Below are 17,182 nucleotides of genomic sequence, written 5' to 3' on the forward strand. Positions count from 1 at the left end.
CCCACTAACTCCTGCAGATGGCTGTATTATAGAACACCAGCAATGAAGGGTAGATACCGGTGTATACTGTGCTGTGCTGGAGGCACAAAACATCCACTAACTCCTGCAGATGCCTTTATTATAGAACACCAGCAATGAAGGGTAGATACCGGTGTATACTGTGCTGTGCTGGAGGCACAAAACACCAACTAACTCCTGCAGATGCCTTTATTATAAAACACCAGCAATGAAGGGTAGATACAGGTGTATATTGTGCTGTGCTGGAGGCACACAACACCCACTAACTGCTGCAGATGGCTCAATTAGAGAAGAGCAATATAGGTAGCTACAGGTGTATACTGCGCTGGAGGCACACAACACAAACTAACTCCTTCAGATGGCTCAATTAGAGAACAGCAATATAGGTAGATACAGGTGTATACTGCGCTGGAAGCACACAACACCACTAACTTCTGCAGATGGTTTAATTAAAGAAGAGCAATATAGGTAGCCACAGGTGTATACTGCACTGGAGGCACACAACACCAACTAACTCCTGCAGGTGGCTCAATTAGAGAACAGCAATATAGGTAGATACAGGTGTATACTGCGCTGGAAGCACACAACACCCACTAACTCCTGCAGATGGCTCAATTAGAGAACAGCAATATAGGTAGATACAGGTGTATACTGCGCTGGAGGCACACAACACCCACTAACTCCTGCAGATGGCTCTATTAGAGAACAACAGCAATAAAGGGTAGATACAGGTGTACACCCACTAAGTCCTGCAGATGCCTTTATTATAGAACACCAGCAGTTAAAGGGTAGCTACCGGTGTATGCTGTGCTGGAGGCACAAAACACCCACTAACTCCTCCAGATGCCTTTATTATAGAATACCAGCAATAAAGGGTGGATGCAGGTGTATATTGTGCTGTGCTGGAGGTACACAACACCCACTAACTCCTGCAGATGGCTGTATTATAGAACACCAGCAATGAAGGGTAGATACCGGTGTATACTGTGCTGTGCTGGAGGCACAAAATACCCACTAACTCCTGTAGATGCCTTTATTATAGAACACCAGCAATGAAGGGTAGATACAGGTGTATATTGTGCTGTGCTGGAGGCACACAACACCCACTAACTACTGCAGATGGCTCAATTAATGAAGAGCGATATAGGTAGCCACAGGTGTATACTGCGCTGGAGGCCCACAACACCAACTAACTCCGGCAGGTGGCTCAATTAGAGAACAGCAATATAGGTAGATACAGGTGTATACTGCGCTGGAAGCACACAACACCCACTAACTCCTGCAGATGGCTCAATTAGAGAACAGCAATATAGGTAGATACAGGTGTATACTGCGCTGAAGGCACACAACTCCCACTAACTCCTGCAGATGCCGGAACAATACACAAGGTCACCACGCTGGCGGCCTTATATAGTGTGGGGCATGTACTAAACAGCCTGAGCTGTAATTGGCCACAGGCATCCTGCCTGTGGCCAATCATGGCTCTCCTCGCTGCCGGTGCTATGATCATGAGCCAACAATGCACTGCGATGGCGCAGTGCATTGTGGGCCGTGAGCGCCACACGAATTTGGCGCGAACGGACCAAAGAGTTCTGGCTTTGCCGAATGGGCGAACAGCCGGTGTTCGAGTCGAACATGCGTTCGACTCGAACACCAAGCTCATCCCTAGTAATTACAATTTTTGATATAATATTTCAGAGCAGGGCTCGTTCCTGCACCCAACAAAGGAAACTGTGAGGGCTAAAGCCCCATACACACTATCAGATTTTCTGCTGATTTTTGTCTTCAGATTTACCAAAACCATGTAGTGCGAGGGATTGCATACGAATTGAAACGCCTAAGGTTTGACCTCATATTATATGATTTTGGTAAATCTGAAGACAAAAATCAGCAGAAAATGTGTGTATGGGGTTTTACTGTGTTCTGGCACCACCAAAACCAAAGGACTAATTTTTCTAACCCTGTTTAACAGGGGTGTGTAATTACAATTTTTGATATAATATTTAACAGCAGGGCCCATTCCTGCACCCAACAAGATTTACTGGGAGGGCTTACAGTGTTCTTGCACCCAGATGCTGTCTGACCACCAAAAATATGGCCACTTGCATAATTTAAAATTAACTCCAACAAAATGGCCACCGGGCGTGCTCTATCGCTCTATATTATTAGAGCGATAGTCAGTACGCTCTAAATTTCAGTACGGCGCTATGTGTAGCTGATATTATTTTATATTTGGTCATGCTTCAGTATGCTGAATAAGTAGAACGCTCGTTTCGCCCCCTCCCCCCGCCCCTTCATTCGTTCTCCTTTTCTGCGCTGCTGCCCATATATGTTACTCACTCCCAGATGGGAGGGCATTTAGCTTGTCCTTTGTGTATTGGTCCGCCCCCACTAGCATCGCTTCGCTGTGTACAGCGGTACAATGGTATGCTAATGAAATGGGCGGCGTAGGTCCGCCCAGTACACCTATAAATCACTTCCTGTACCCTGGTAAAATATCCCAGTTGAAGTCTCGACGACGTAACGCGTAGGACACCCGGAAGTGACGTTCGTATCCGGTTTTCCTTGCTGTCTGTCAAATGTGCCTACTTTTTTGCTTCACTTGTGAGTAGTTTTAAACTCTTTAAATAAATTGTTATATTTTAAAACAACTACACTATGGCGGTTTTCTCTGATCTATTCCCCTGAGTCTACCTACCATCCATGAGGAAGCTAAAAGAAGTCTCCCAAAGGAATTTGTTTATACAGCCATCCCTGCAATCATCTTGGTGTCCATTACTAATTTTTGCTGTGTTACCCACAGCAGTGAGGTAATTGCATAGCATTAATACTATCTACACGGATCACCACGGATGGATTTATTACCCAGCACGTTGCACGTTTAGTTTTGTGTGTCTACCGAATCGCACGTTTTGATTTGTGTCCATTATTAATTTTGCTGTGTTACCCACAGCAGTGAGGTAATTGCATAGCATTTACACTACCTGCACGGATCACCACGAATGGATTTACTACCCAGCACATTGCACATTTAATTGAGTGTGCCTACCGAATTGCACGTTTTGATTTGATTGTGTATGGGACATTTTATACAAATCTCAATTGTCACTTGGATTTAATATTTATTTATTTCTCTTTGCACATATATATTTTCAGCTTCATTTCTTTTCACGTTTAATACGTGCATACATCTTATATATACGTTAAATTCATGTTTTTTGCACAGAGTCACTTTTTTGCACTAGGTAATCACCTTATGGTTCATTTGTAATTCCACTTTAGTTCATTGTTATATATGTATAGTGTTATTCTCTGATTTATTTATGCACGGTTGCACTTTATACAGCTCTAGAATTGCACAATTTTAGTTTTATTGTGGCTATTTGAATGTTTTGTAATTAGCGCATCACATCTTTATTTATTTACTTTTACCAGTGAGAGACAACTCATTTAGTGATTGCTGCTTTTTTTCATTTGCTATTCTCGCCCTCTCCTATTTTTTCCCATAGAGCGCGGAAGTCTTTATACACACTCACTAAACGTTTATTTAAACTTTTCTCGCTTCCGCTGCAAATATGGAGGTCTTTTCTTTTTTAGAAAAAAGAAAGATCAATCTAGAAGAAGTGTTTAATGCCACCAATATAGAGACCAAAACTAAGAACAATAGTGTGGAGCAATTAACTAAAAAACTAAGATATAATATGGAAAAAAGAGTGAGCTTATGGTGGGATACTACTACTTTCGAGCAATATTTGAAGGATGGACTAGTTCCTAGACGGTTAAGGTGGGATGTACCACCTAACGATGGCTTGATGGACCAGGAGTCAGTAGATGAATGGTTCAAATTTTTTAATGAAAAAGGATTGGAGCTATTACAATTCCTGATTAAAAGAAAACAGAGAAAAATTAAGATGGTTGAAGATAATATTAAACAAATTAAAAATGACCTGGAGACACACAAAGATTCTGCGGAATTTCTCACATTGACAACTCAGCTTAATAAAGACCTGATAAAAAAAGACAAGGAAGTCCAAACAAGGAAGAGCAAAAAATATGCGAGAGATATGGGGGATTTTAAAAATGACCAGGTCTTCAGGTGGCAGAGCCAGCTGGGACGGGTAGATCCCATCTCCGCTTACTCAACACCTGAAAGACCTGTAAGAATGGAGACTCTGATACCTCCAACCAATCCCACTGTAGTGCCCTATAAGGTACCATCTACAAGTGGACAAACAAGAAATAAAACTAATGAGTCCCCAATGAGAAATAAATCCAATGTGGGACAGAACCACCCCAAACAGTCTACACCCCAATACCCAGAGAGAAGGCCCCCGTATAATTCTCATACGCCAAAAAAGGGGTGGAAAAAACCGCACTGGAAAAAAGCTTATAACAAGAAGGTGAATCAGGGTGATCAATGGCATCATCCCCCCTATGAACAGCCTCGAGCCCCCTACTATCCTCCTCAAACAAGGAACCCTGCTCCGTATTATGACCATAATCGAAGGGAGAGAGAGGATTGGGGACCAGCACAACCCTACTATCGTCCCTATGATCATTATTCAGTCCCCACTTACAACCACTACACGCACCATTGAGGGACTATCGAGAGGATGAAAGGGAAGATCAGTACTATCAAACTTACTATCCCGATCCAAATGAAAATAGGGCTTTTTTAGGAAGAGGCCCGGATCATCATCCTCCGAGGGCGAGGGATATGCAGGGAGACAGAGAATTAAGTCCAAAAAGAAGAGAGGCAGAAGAGCAGGAGCGAGAACTCAAGCGAAAAAGAGAATAAAGGGAGAAGGAGTATTGAACTTGAGTGGTATCTCGTTAACAACGGAAGAATTGGCAGTACTAGATAAAGGCCTTAAGTTTGCACCTAAAAAGAACATGAACAAATTTGAGACCTATGTAAACATCCAGAAGTATATAAGGGGCCTAAATATGAAAAAATACTTCTTAAACAATCCTAGAAATATCCACGCCCCTCTACCTGATGATATCAAACATAGCACTTTTAAGAATAAATCTGTTTTTAACCCTCAAATCGGTAATAATAAATTTGTAGATGTTTTTAAGAAAATTGTCGCAGAAGATTTAAAAAACCTTGACACTAAGAAACACACAGAACCTAATTCTGATGTGGAATGAAACGTCTCAGCGAGCGGAAAGATATAGTGATCCGTCCAGCCGATAAAGGTGGAGGTATTGTAGTCCTGTCCAAAACGCAATACAATGATAATATGGCAAAATTGTTGAGCGATACTAAGACCTACACTACTTTACCGAAAAACCCTATCTTCAGAGGAAGAAAGGAGCTTGAACTTGTAGTGCACCTTGGTCTGAAAAAACCATTCTGAGCAAAAAAGAAGCTCAATACCTTATGCCAGAATCAGCAAGAACACCAATTATTTATTATCTACCCAAAATCCACAAGGACAGGACCAACCCTCCACCTAGGCCCATCGTAAACGGCATAGATTCCCTTACCTCAAGGATGGGATCCTATATAGATAATTTTTTGCAGCCCACAGTACAGAAGACGAAGGCATATCTTCGTGATACCAAGCACGTCTTGCAGATTTTGGAGGAGCTTGCACATGATGGACCTTTTATTATGGTTACGGCAGATGTGACTTCGCTTTATACCATAATTCCCCACCATGAAGCATGCGAGGCCGCTAAGTGGGGTTTGAGAAATCACTCTGACCTTATTTGCTCTCAAAGAAAGTACTTAGTCAAATGCCTCGACTTCTGTTTAAAAAACAATTATTTTTGGTTTAACCGGACGTTTTATCACCAAACTACAGGTGTTGCCATGGGGGCTAAGTTTGCCCCGAGCGTGGCTGGTTTATTTATGGCTAGATGGGAAGAGCACGCAGTATTTTTAAACCCACCTGAAGAACTAGTGCTATACAGGCGCTATATCGACGATATTTTAATACTTTGGAAAGGGAGTAGTGCCAGCCTGAATTTGTTCCAACAAAAATTGAATGAGAACAATTTGAATATAAAGCTGACCTGGAACTCAGATGAGAAAGATATTGCCTTCTTGGGTCTATTAATTTCACAAAAGGACGGGAGAATAGAAACCAAGACACACTTCAAAAGCGTAGACAAAAATAGTTATCTCCCAATAACAAGCTGCCACCATCAAAACTGGCTCTTCAATATCCCTAAAGGGCAATTTATGCGCTTACGGAGAAATTGCAGCAAAAAAGAAGTGTTTCTTGAACAAGCTGAGTCCATGGGACAGAGATTTCAGGAAAAAGGATATGGCAAGAGTATAATTCAGGAAAAAATATCAGAAGTGGAAAAGATGGATCGTGAATATCTCCTCAAAGACATGAAAACACAACGTAAAGATAAAAAAGGAGTAGAAGGAGCAATAATTCTGGATTATAATAATCAATATAAAAATGTAGAAAAAATAATCAAAAAACACTGGCACATCCTCCTGAATGACAAAGATCTACACGAAGTCCTACCCCCTAAACCGAAGTTCATCTATAGACGCGCCCCCAGTCTCAGAGACATGCTAGTCAAAAACATACCCGATCCTCCCGTGAATAATTTCACGTTTTTTACAGGGAAAGGTTTCTTCCCCTGTAGAAGGTGTTTGGCGTGCACGAGAGCGAGTAAACCGAATAAAGTTTTCGAATTTTTAGCCACAAGTACCGGCAATACACATAAGGTTAAAGATTTTATCTGCTGCAATACAGTAGGCGCCGTTTACGTTTTAGAGTGCAGTTGCGGCTTACAATACGTAGGCCGCACAAAAAGGCCTTTAAAAACTAGACTCAAAGAGCACATACAAAATATACAGAAGGGGTACGATAAACATAATGTTTCGAAACATTTCGCTAGTCATCATAACAGAGACCCCAAGCATCTAAAATTTTGGGGCATTGTCCCCTATGTCAAACATTGGAGGGGAGGTCACAAGGTGAGGACCTTGAGTCAGATAGAGTCCAAATGGATATACACCCTTGATACTTTTGCCCCCAGGGGTTTGAATATAGAATTTGATTTAAACTGTTTCATTAGCGATTTTTAGCCCCCTAATGATATCCGTGTGTGCGCCATTGTTTTTTTAGGTTCGGTGTTGTTATCTCCGTTTTACCATGTATATATCTTTTAAAGTGATTCATTTATATATTTTTACTAAACCTCATGCGATTTTTTAAGACATGGTTTCATGTTTTTAAGTTATATGGTTGAATTTCTTTTGCGATTTTTATGTATTTTACCTTTTTAGATACATTTTTATTACACATACTTATCCATATTTATGTGGTTTTAAAATAATTGCTATGTTTTGATGTCATCCAGAATATGTACGTCATCTCCGTGTTTCCATAAAAATACAAATTTTTATGCACACTCATTACTGCCCAGTAAACTATTTTTGGATATATGTTCTATTTAAAAAAGTTTTTTAGGAAAAGAAAAAAAACATTTCTTTTTTAAATAATTATTATTCGTTTTTCCAATATAGCTGCCTATGCACACCTTCTTGTATTTTTACCTATAGATACGAGCTGGACATTTTTTATAATTTTGATATTTTCTTATTCATTAGGCATCATCCTTCTTGATCTATCAGGATATAATAGCTTTTTATGTGTAGTTTTTTGTTTGCTGTGGTTTCATGTTTTTTCTCATAAAACTTCGTTTTCAGCTACTGCTGACATGAAACTGTCTCCCCAGATGCTGTCTGACCACCAAAAATATGGCCACTTGCATAATTTTAAATTAACTCCAACAAAATGGCCGCCGGGCGTGCTCTATCGCTCTATATTATTAGAGCGATAGTCAGTACGCTCTAAATTTCAGTACGACGCTATGTGTAGCTGATATTATTTTATATTTGGTCATGCTTCAGTATTCTGAATAAGTAGAACGCTAGTTTCGCCCCCTCCCCCCGCCCCTTCATTCGTTCTCCTTTTCTGCGCTGCTGCCCATATATGTTACTCACTCCCAGATGGGAGGGCATTTAGCTTGTCCTTTGTGTATTGGTCCGCCCCCACTAGCATCGCTGCGCTGTGTACAGCGGTACAATGGTATGCTAATGAAATGGGCGGCGTAGGTCCGCCAAGTACACCTATAAATCACTTCCTGTACCCTGGTAAAATATCCCAGTTGAAGTCTCGACGACGTAACGCGTAGGACACCCGGAAGTGACGTTCGTATCCGGTTTTGCTTGCTGTCTGTCAAATGTGCCTACTTTTTTGCTTCACTTGTGAGTAGTTTTAAACTCTTTAAATAAATTGTTATATTTTAAAACAACTACACTATGGCGGTTTTCTCTGATCTATTCCCCTGAGTCTACCTACCATCCATGAGGAAGCTAAAAGAAGTCTCCCAAAGGAATTTGTTTATACAGCCATCCCTGCAATCATCTTGGTGTCCATTACTAATTTTTGCTGTGTTACCCACAGCAGTGAGGTAATTGCATAGCATTAATACTATCTACACGGATCACCACGGATGGATTTATTACCCAGCACGTTGCACGTTTAATTTTGTGTGTCTACCGAATCGCACGTTTTGATTTGTGTCCATTATTAATTTTGCTGTGTTACCCACAGCAGTGAGGTAATTGCATAGCATTTACACTACCTGCACGGATCACCACGAATGGATTTACTACCCAGCACATTGCACGTTTAATTGAGTGTGCCTACCGAATTGCACGTTTTGATTTGATTGTGTATGGGACATTTTATACAAATCTCAATTGTCACTTGGATTTAATATTTATTTATTTCTCTTTGCACATATATATTTTCGGCTTCATTTCTTTTCACGTTTAATACGTGCATACATCTTATATATACGTTAAATTCATGTTTTTTGCACATAGTGTCACTTTTTTGCACTAGGTAATCACCTTATGGTTCATTTGTAATTCCACTTTAGTTCATTGTTATATATGTATAGTGTTATTCTCTGATTTATTTATGCACGGTTGCACTTTATACAGCTCTAGAATTGCACAATTTTAGTTTTATTGTGGCTATTTGAATGTTTTGTAATTAGCGCATCACATCTTTATTTATTTAGTGTTCTTGCACCACCACCACCCAAGGCCCAATTTTTCTGCTCCTATTTAACAGGAGCGTGTAATTACAATTTGTGGTATAAGAGAAGGGAGCTCAACTGACTGTGATCACAGGTCCCACGGACTCATTGTCTATGGGCATACCCGTGATCGTCTCACGGAGTGGAAAAACGGGGAGATGCTAATGTAAACAAGCATCTCCCCGTTCTGCCTAGTGACAATGTCACTGATCAGCGCTCCCTGTAATCAGGAGCTCTGATCAGTGACTTGCCAAATACAGCCCAGCCCCCCCCCCCACAGTTAGAATCACTCCCTATGACACACTTAACCCCAACAGCGCCACCTAGTGATTAACCTCTTCACTGCCAATGACATTTTTACAGTAATCAATGCAATTTTTTAGCATTGTTTGCTGTATTAATACCAATGTTACCAAAAATGTGTCAAAATTGTCCAATGTGTCCGCCATAATGTCGCAGTCATGATAAAAATTGCTGATCACCCACATTACTAGTAAAAAAAAATTATCAATAAATATGCCATAAAACTATCCCCTATTTTGTAGATGCTAACCAATCAATAAATGCTTATTGTGATTTTTACCAAAAATATGTAGAAGAATACGTATTGGCCTAAACTGAGGAAAAAAAACCTTTTTTTTTTTTTTTTTTTTTTTTAATTTAAGGATTGCAGGGTATACAAACATAAGGCAAACATGTTAATCAACTTTTCCCGTTATCAACCCCAATCCAATGGTCTAAATACAGTTTTTATACGTGCGCAAAGCAGCGTGACAGTTGCCATTGTCATCTTGTAGTAAAACTACTGTTTGTCATCAAAACAGTTCAAGATATAACTATCTGGTAGGCTTGACAAGGGGAATTTCACTCCTCAGAGGGCTAACTTCGCTCTTCACACCATGTGTGGGACGTAGATTCAGAGGGGGAAAAGTGGAATCAATATCCAAAAATACCCGCAGCCCATATGGGATTTATAATTTTTTTGAGATAGTAGCAGTATTAGAAGATCAAAGAAAGAGATGGAAAGGGAAAAGGAGATACAAGCTAGAGAAAAGGTAGGAAAGGCAGTTCATGGAGAGAGGGTGGGGAGAAGGGGGAGAGGGGGTGCAGGACTCCAGCGGGGCCGGCGGACCCACTCCCTAGGGTTATGTAAGACAGGGCAATCAGGAATAATTATTGTATTCGTCTGAGTATCGGAAGAGATTCCATTGCATCCAACGGGCATTGTGCTCCTCCTCCCTCTCTCTCAAGGCAGCTGTAAGTTGCTCCATCTGTTGTATGTCACAAACCCTTGCAAACCATTGGGACACTATCGGGGGGGGACTGCTGTTTCCATGCACTAGGAACACACGCTCTGGCCGTGTTCAGGAGGTGCCTCAGCAGTGATTTATGATACCATCTTCCCGATAGGGGAGTCAAGTTCAAGAGCACTGCTGTGGAGTTGTCCTGGAGAACCGCGTCAGTAAGTTTATGAATGATCTGGAGAACTTGTCTCCAAAAAGGAGTCAGGACTGGACACTCCCAAAAGATGTGCAGCAGAGTGCCATTCTGCATTGCACATCTCCAGCACAGTGGGCTGTGTCCCAGGAACATAGCTGCGAACACCGTAGGCATCCTGTACCAGTGTGTCAAGATTTTATAAGTGATCTCCTGGTACTTGCTACTAAGAGAGGACTTATGAGCGGAGGTAAGTATGCAATGTTTTTGCTTCTCAGTAAGCATAATGTTGAGATCTCGCTCCCACTTTTTCAAGTAAGGTGGATCGTGGCAGGATACATGAGTAAGCAGAATGCTATATGCAAGGGACAGGGACTTCCACGCAGGCTCCTCTCCCAGGCACATTCCCTCAAACAATGTTGGCTGTCTCTGAAAGCCCTCGACTTCCGGGAGGGACCTGAGGAAGTGGCCAAGTTGCAACAATCTCCATCTACCCAGGGCGGAGGATCCAAGCCCAGGGTATATGTCTGAGGTACTCAAAAATGTAGAGGTTCTGATTAGATTCTGGTCCTGTTGGAGCCTGAATGACCTGTCGGAAATACCCGCAAAAAGAAGTTTGGATGGCTAATTATAGGAGTTAACGGCGAGGGGAAACTGGGTGTGCCTGCCAATTTAAAATATCTGTTCACTTCCTGTAAGGTGGGCTCGATTAATGGATGCATTAGGGAAAATCTGGAGAAGTTGACTCCACTCCAAGGCAGCCCCTCTAAGGGGAATGGAACTGATTCTTGCTCCAGGCGGACCCAAAGTTTATAGGGTTGGTGTTTGCACCAATCCACTATGTTCATATGAGCTGCCGTATAGTAGAGGGCTGGGTCCCCCCAAGCTTCAGTCGCTGCAATAGGGATCCTCCAAGTCGTGGGGACTTGGCCTTCCATATATATTTAGTGAAGGTTGCGCGCAGTGCTCTAAAGAAAGTCTGTGGGATCCTGATGGGTAAGGCTTGTAAGAGGTAAAGCAACCTCGGCATGACATTCATTTTTAGCACATGGCATCTACCAAACCACAAAACCGCCAGGCTTCCCATCTCTCCAGGTCCAAAGAGAAGACTCTCAAAAGGGGCTGAAAGTTAAGTTGATAGATAAGGTGTGGGTCCGGGGGAATCTTGGTACCTAAGTAATGGATGGCCTGCAGCGCCCACCGGAAAGGGAAATTACTCCCAAGACGTTTTTGCAAACTGGGAGTGAGAGAAACATTCAGCGCTACCAATTTTTGCAGGTTGATTTTGAAATCTGATAAATAGCCATAGTGGCGTATCTCAGATAGAAGGATCGGTAGGGAGGTATGTGGTTCTGAAATATAAAACAGTAAGTCATCTGCGTATGCGGCTACTTTGTGGGGATATGAGTGTCAGAGCTGGCTTAGCCCTTCCTTCTCTGGGCTGGCTGGTCAGCTGTCGGCTAATCTCTCTCCACGGTTACCAGCTGTTCCTGATCATGCTCATCTGACCTGCCTACTTAAAGCTGTCCAGCTCACTTCACCTCTGTCTTCGCCTTCACATCACAAGAAACCATCTCCTGCTGTTCTGTTAAAGACTGGCTTGCTGAAATCCCCTCTGGCTCCTTATCCTGCTTGCTGTTGCTCTACTTGGATCCCTGACTTCTGGCCTGGCTGATTACCCGATCTGGTTATTGAACTCTGGCCTGGCTGACTACTCGATCCGGTTACTGGACTCTAGCTATGCTTTGACTATGCTTTTTCTATTTACCTTTTTATTTTTATTTAACCCCTTCCCGCCGAGCGTACACAGATGTGCGTACTCGGCTTCCAGGGGGTATACCGGGATGATTCCCGCACCTGCAGGCATCATCCCGGTACCATTTTTTTCACCAGGCGATTGGCTATCCAGCCATAACAACCGATGCGGCTAAAAGCTGCTCGGCTGTTATGCCGGAGGAGCGCTGTTACCGGTGCTCCCGCTCGATCGGGAGCACCGATTCCATGTCCGCTGCCTCCGGCTGCTGGGGAGGAAGTGGAACGAAGCCGTAATCGGCTTCATTCCAGTCTCCTCATAGTAAACACGGAAGCGACGTTTACTCGGCTGCCAATGGCGCCGGTTTTAAAAAAATATCCGGTATTCAGAATTGCCGTTTTCGGCGATCTGAATACATTGAAGTGTAAAGGAGGGGTGGGGGGTCCCTCCATAAAGAGTACCTGTCACCACCTATTACTGTCACAAGGGATGTTTACATTCCTTGTGACAGCAATAAAAGTGATTAAATTTTTTTTTTAAAAAAACAATTTAGTCATTTTAAAATAAAAAAAAATAAAAAAATGTTTTTAATGCGCCCGCCGCCCCCGAGCTCGCAAAGCAAAGAAAACGCATACGGAAGTCGCGCCCGCGTATGTAAACGATGTTCAAATCAAACATGTGAGGTATCGCCGCGATCGTCAGAGCGAGAGCAATAATTCTAGCACTAGACCTCCTCTGTAACACTAACCAGGTAACCGTAATTTTTTTTTAAAGAGTCGCCTATTGAGATTTTTAGGTACCGTACTTTGTCGTTAATCCACAAGTGTGTGCAATTATAAAGTGTGACATGTTTGGTATCTATTTACTTGGCGTAACATTATCTTTCACAATATGCAAAAAAAATGGGATAATTTTACTGTTTTTTTTTTTTTTAATTCATGAAAGTGTCCCTTTTCCCAAAAAGTTGCGTTTAAAACACCGCTGCGCAAATACCGTGTGACATAAAATATTGCAATAATCGCCGTTTTATTCTCTAGAGTCTCTGCTAAAAAAATATATATAATGTTTGGGGGTTCCAAGTAATTTTCTAGCAAAAAAAATGGATTTTAACTTGTAAACACCAAATGCCAAAAATAGGCTTAGTCATGAAAGGGTTAATAAACAAGTGTAATTTATTTGTACTTCTGTCTTGGTCTGATTCATGGTTTCTGACAATGAGTTGGTTTCCAGTCATCTAATATGCGGATTAAGCCTAATGTGTTGCAGAAGGGGCTCTAAGGTAAGTATAAAGAGAAGCAGGGAAAGCGGGCACCCCTGTCTCGTACCATTGCTAATCTTGAAGGGGTTGGATGCTACTCCATTAACTAGCAGTAGGTAAATGGCGGCAATCCACGACAGCATGGAAGTTGGCATGCCCAGACGCCATAGTGTGGCTAATAAGAAGGTCTAGCTCTCCCTGTCAAATGCCTTTTCACCATCTGTGGATAACAGGATGAGCAGGACATTAAGATGTTTGGCCCTCGCCACCACATCTATCGTCCTTGTAGTATTGTTCCTCGCCTCTCTGTTGCGGATAAAGCCGACCTGATCTAGCGGGACGATACGTTGGAGGATGTGCCCCAGTCTCTCAGCAAGTATTTTTGTAAACAGATTGAGGTCAAAATTGAGTAAGGAGATGGGCCTATAGCTCGAGCAGAGAAGTGGGTCCTTTTCAGGTTTGGGAATAACTGATATACCTCCAGGTCTCCTGCGGGCCAGCATATCATGATTGTCTAATATTGCGTTAAAGGCCATGACAAAATGGGCCCCTAATTGGGTCTGGAATGCCTTGTAACAGGATATAGTGAAGCCATCCGGTCCAGGTGCCTTCCTCCAGGAACCCCCCCCCCCCAGGGCACCCATGAACTCCTCTTCAGTTATAGGCTGTGGGAGTGCCACCACTTCCTCCTCATTAAGAGAAGGCAGGTTCGCTTTGGCAATGTAGGTCTCCATTGCTTCTAACCTATCTCGGGGCTAGACTCCCGCTGATTGGGTATGTAGGTTATAAAGGGCCTCATAAAATCTCTGCCGAGTCTTGAATTTTAGCCCGAGTAGGAGTGGATAGAACTGGAATGTAAAACGCATTGCGCTGGATTCCCAAGGCGTTCGCTAATGACCTGCTGCACTTATCCTCGAATTCGTAAAAGGATCTTCAAACTCAAAGAAGCTTAAACTTGGACTGGAATAATGAGTGTGCCCTAATTTGTTCACGGAGTGTCGTCACTTCTGTCTCTATTGTCCTATCTGGGTGGGATTTGTGGCGTTTTTCACAGTCATGTAATTTTGAGAGCAGCTCAGTCAGAGTTTTTGCCCTGGCTGCTTTGAGCCTGTGCCCATGTTTGATTAATATCCCTCTAACGAAGCATTTATGCGTGGCCCAAACCGAAAGAGGGTTGGGAACCGAGTATTTTTGCTCTTGAAGAACTGCTCCAATTCCCGCAGGACATCCTCTTTAACTTCGGGATCCTGCAGAAGCCACTCGTTCAGCCTCCAAGAGCCTGCGCCAGGGACCCTATGTTGTAGGGCAAGCACCATAGACCCATGATGTACTGCAGAGGAGAAGGTGTGATCCCTCTCTTGCGGGTGAAGAATGCGCCAAATGTCGATCAACCGGTGGGAGTGCAGCAGTTCCTTAATCTGGGTGCGAGTTTTTAATGACAGAGCAGAGGAGCTTGCGGATGAGTCCCTGCGGTGAATGAGGCCAGAGCGTCCAAACATTTGTCAAGTGCAGAGAATTGGTCTATGTTCGACATGTACACGTTCGCCAAAGTAAAGGTCTGCCATGGAGCATTCCTTTGACAAAGAGGCACCTACCCTCTCCGTCTGTGTGGAGATCTGTCAGCTGCCATGGAACCATTTTAGCTAGGGGGGTGCACGTACCCTTGGATTTAGAGTGGGGCGAGGCACTATGATATGCAACCGAAAAATGTTTGTTATAAAATTTAGGGATCTTGTCTGCTCAGAAGTGTGTCTCCTGTAAGAAGTCTACATGGAGTCATTGCCTCCAGAGTTCAGCAAGGCAGCTGGATTGTTTTTCTGGAACGTTTAAGATGTTTACGTTCCAGGATATAAATTTTACAGACATGTCGAAGGAGTAGGGCCAGGGCGGCGGTCCCTGCTAGAGCCCCCGTGGAGGAAGAGGTTCGAGGGGGGAAAGGGAGGAAGAGAGAAAGCCGGAAAGAAGTGCAGTATAAGAAGGAGGAGAATAGGAAAAGAGGGGTTATTCTAGGACTCCAATCAGAGGGTTACCGCCAGTCTGGCCAGTTATGGCCTAATTGAGGAAGGGGTAAGGCACTTCAGAGGTCGGACCCTTGTGGTTCCGCACCCCCAGACAGCTCCCTGTCAAGTAAGGTGCCCTGAGGGGCCATATTGTTAAAGTGTGCTTCCCATCAACACGTAACATTAAATATACCAGGTACAACTGAAACATTTAACTGCTCTATAAAAAGAAGAAGAAGGTAATTAACAAATTACATGACAACAGAGAAGTAACTGTCGTAATCAACAGTCTTGCATAACTATAACATTTTGATTTAGCCCCTTCATGCACCATTCCCCGTTGAAATCCTATAGCAGACATTATAGCTTTAAAGCAGCCACTCTCAGCCAATCCCTCCGGATGCACTCCCGAAGATTACTGCAGATCTTAGGGGGTCCCATCTAAGTAATGATATGGACTATTCATGGTTAGTAACATAATATATGAGTATTCTAATGTAGCCCATGTACTGACTATAACCCCTGGGGCATATTATTTTCAGCCCTGGGACTTAAGTGGCCTGCATAAAGGTAGCCCAGCATGACGAAAGGCAGGGAGGACATGAAAGGCAACAGTATATACAAATTCAGTGAGGAAAGTGTTAATTCTGGCATTCTTAGCCCTGTGGGTACCTCAGATCCCTCAGTTGTGGCCTAAAACCCCTCTTGTTCTGCTGCATCCAGAAGGATCTTGGCCGAGAGCAGTTGCCTCATTCCCTAAAACTTGAAGAACCAGCAGAGACCATCCAGGTCTGCTCCGATCACCCAAAATACCCAAAGTGTTAGTGTAAACTAAAGAGAGATGTAACACTTGGTGTCATCAGAGAACATTGTTCACCCTTACTTAAATCCTACAAGTCTACGATTCATGTACTTTTACTAAGTCCATAGTGGAGACCTCCGCTATTTGAGAAGTTTTCCCAGTCTTATCAGGTAGTCTGTTATTTGGGGTTAATCGTTCGACTGGGTGACAGGAAGCAGAGTCCCACTATGGGCACCCCTTGCCCTGTCTATCTAATCCATATACTTCCCTCTATACATTAACCTGCTGTGTCTCCACCTGCAGCCAACCCTCCACCATGGGTTCCCCCTACCAGGAGACGGCCCATAGGCGGAGACAGGATGGCTGATGCCAGTAGCCGAAAAATCAAAAAAAAAAAAAAAAGGAGGGGGGGGGGGGGGTAAACTCCTTAATGTTTGGAGGGCCCTTGGTATGACCACCCTCGACACCCAAGTACCATTCTATGTTAAACGGCCTTCAGGGTCCGAGCAAATGTGAGACATGTCTTTTGCTCAATAACTATATCCCATTTTAGGGGCCTCGAAGTGTGGTCTATAAAGTTCCGAGGCTCGTTGCTCCTGGAATGGGGAAGACTCAAGCTCTCAACTGTGGCAATCGGCACAGTACTGATTGGCACTTACTGAAGGTAAGAGGTGTAGAAGTCTCATGCACGCCTATACTGCAGTGCAGAATTTGATCTGGAAGGCTTACAGTTCATTGTCCTGGGGGGGCCTGAGGTCTTCTGCGTTGGGTCCTGTGATTATGCCGTGACCGTTGAGGTCTAGCTGGAGGGTCCAGTGGGGGGTTCA

General features: G+C 43.2%; 1 protein-coding gene across 1 annotated transcript in view; it reads right to left on the bottom strand.

The window, feature by feature from the left end:
* The window catches only part of CLEC16A (C-type lectin domain containing 16A), a 1,523,862-nt gene that overhangs the window by 65,016 nt on the left and 1,441,664 nt on the right, over window positions 1-17,182 (bottom strand). The window lies entirely within an intron of this gene.

This window comes from Lithobates pipiens, unplaced genomic scaffold (assembly GCF_037356315.1).
Source record: "Lithobates pipiens isolate NorthernLeopardFrog02 unplaced genomic scaffold, aLitPip1_a1.2 Scaffold_22, whole genome shotgun sequence".
Lineage (NCBI taxonomy): Eukaryota > Metazoa > Chordata > Amphibia > Anura > Ranidae > Lithobates > Lithobates pipiens.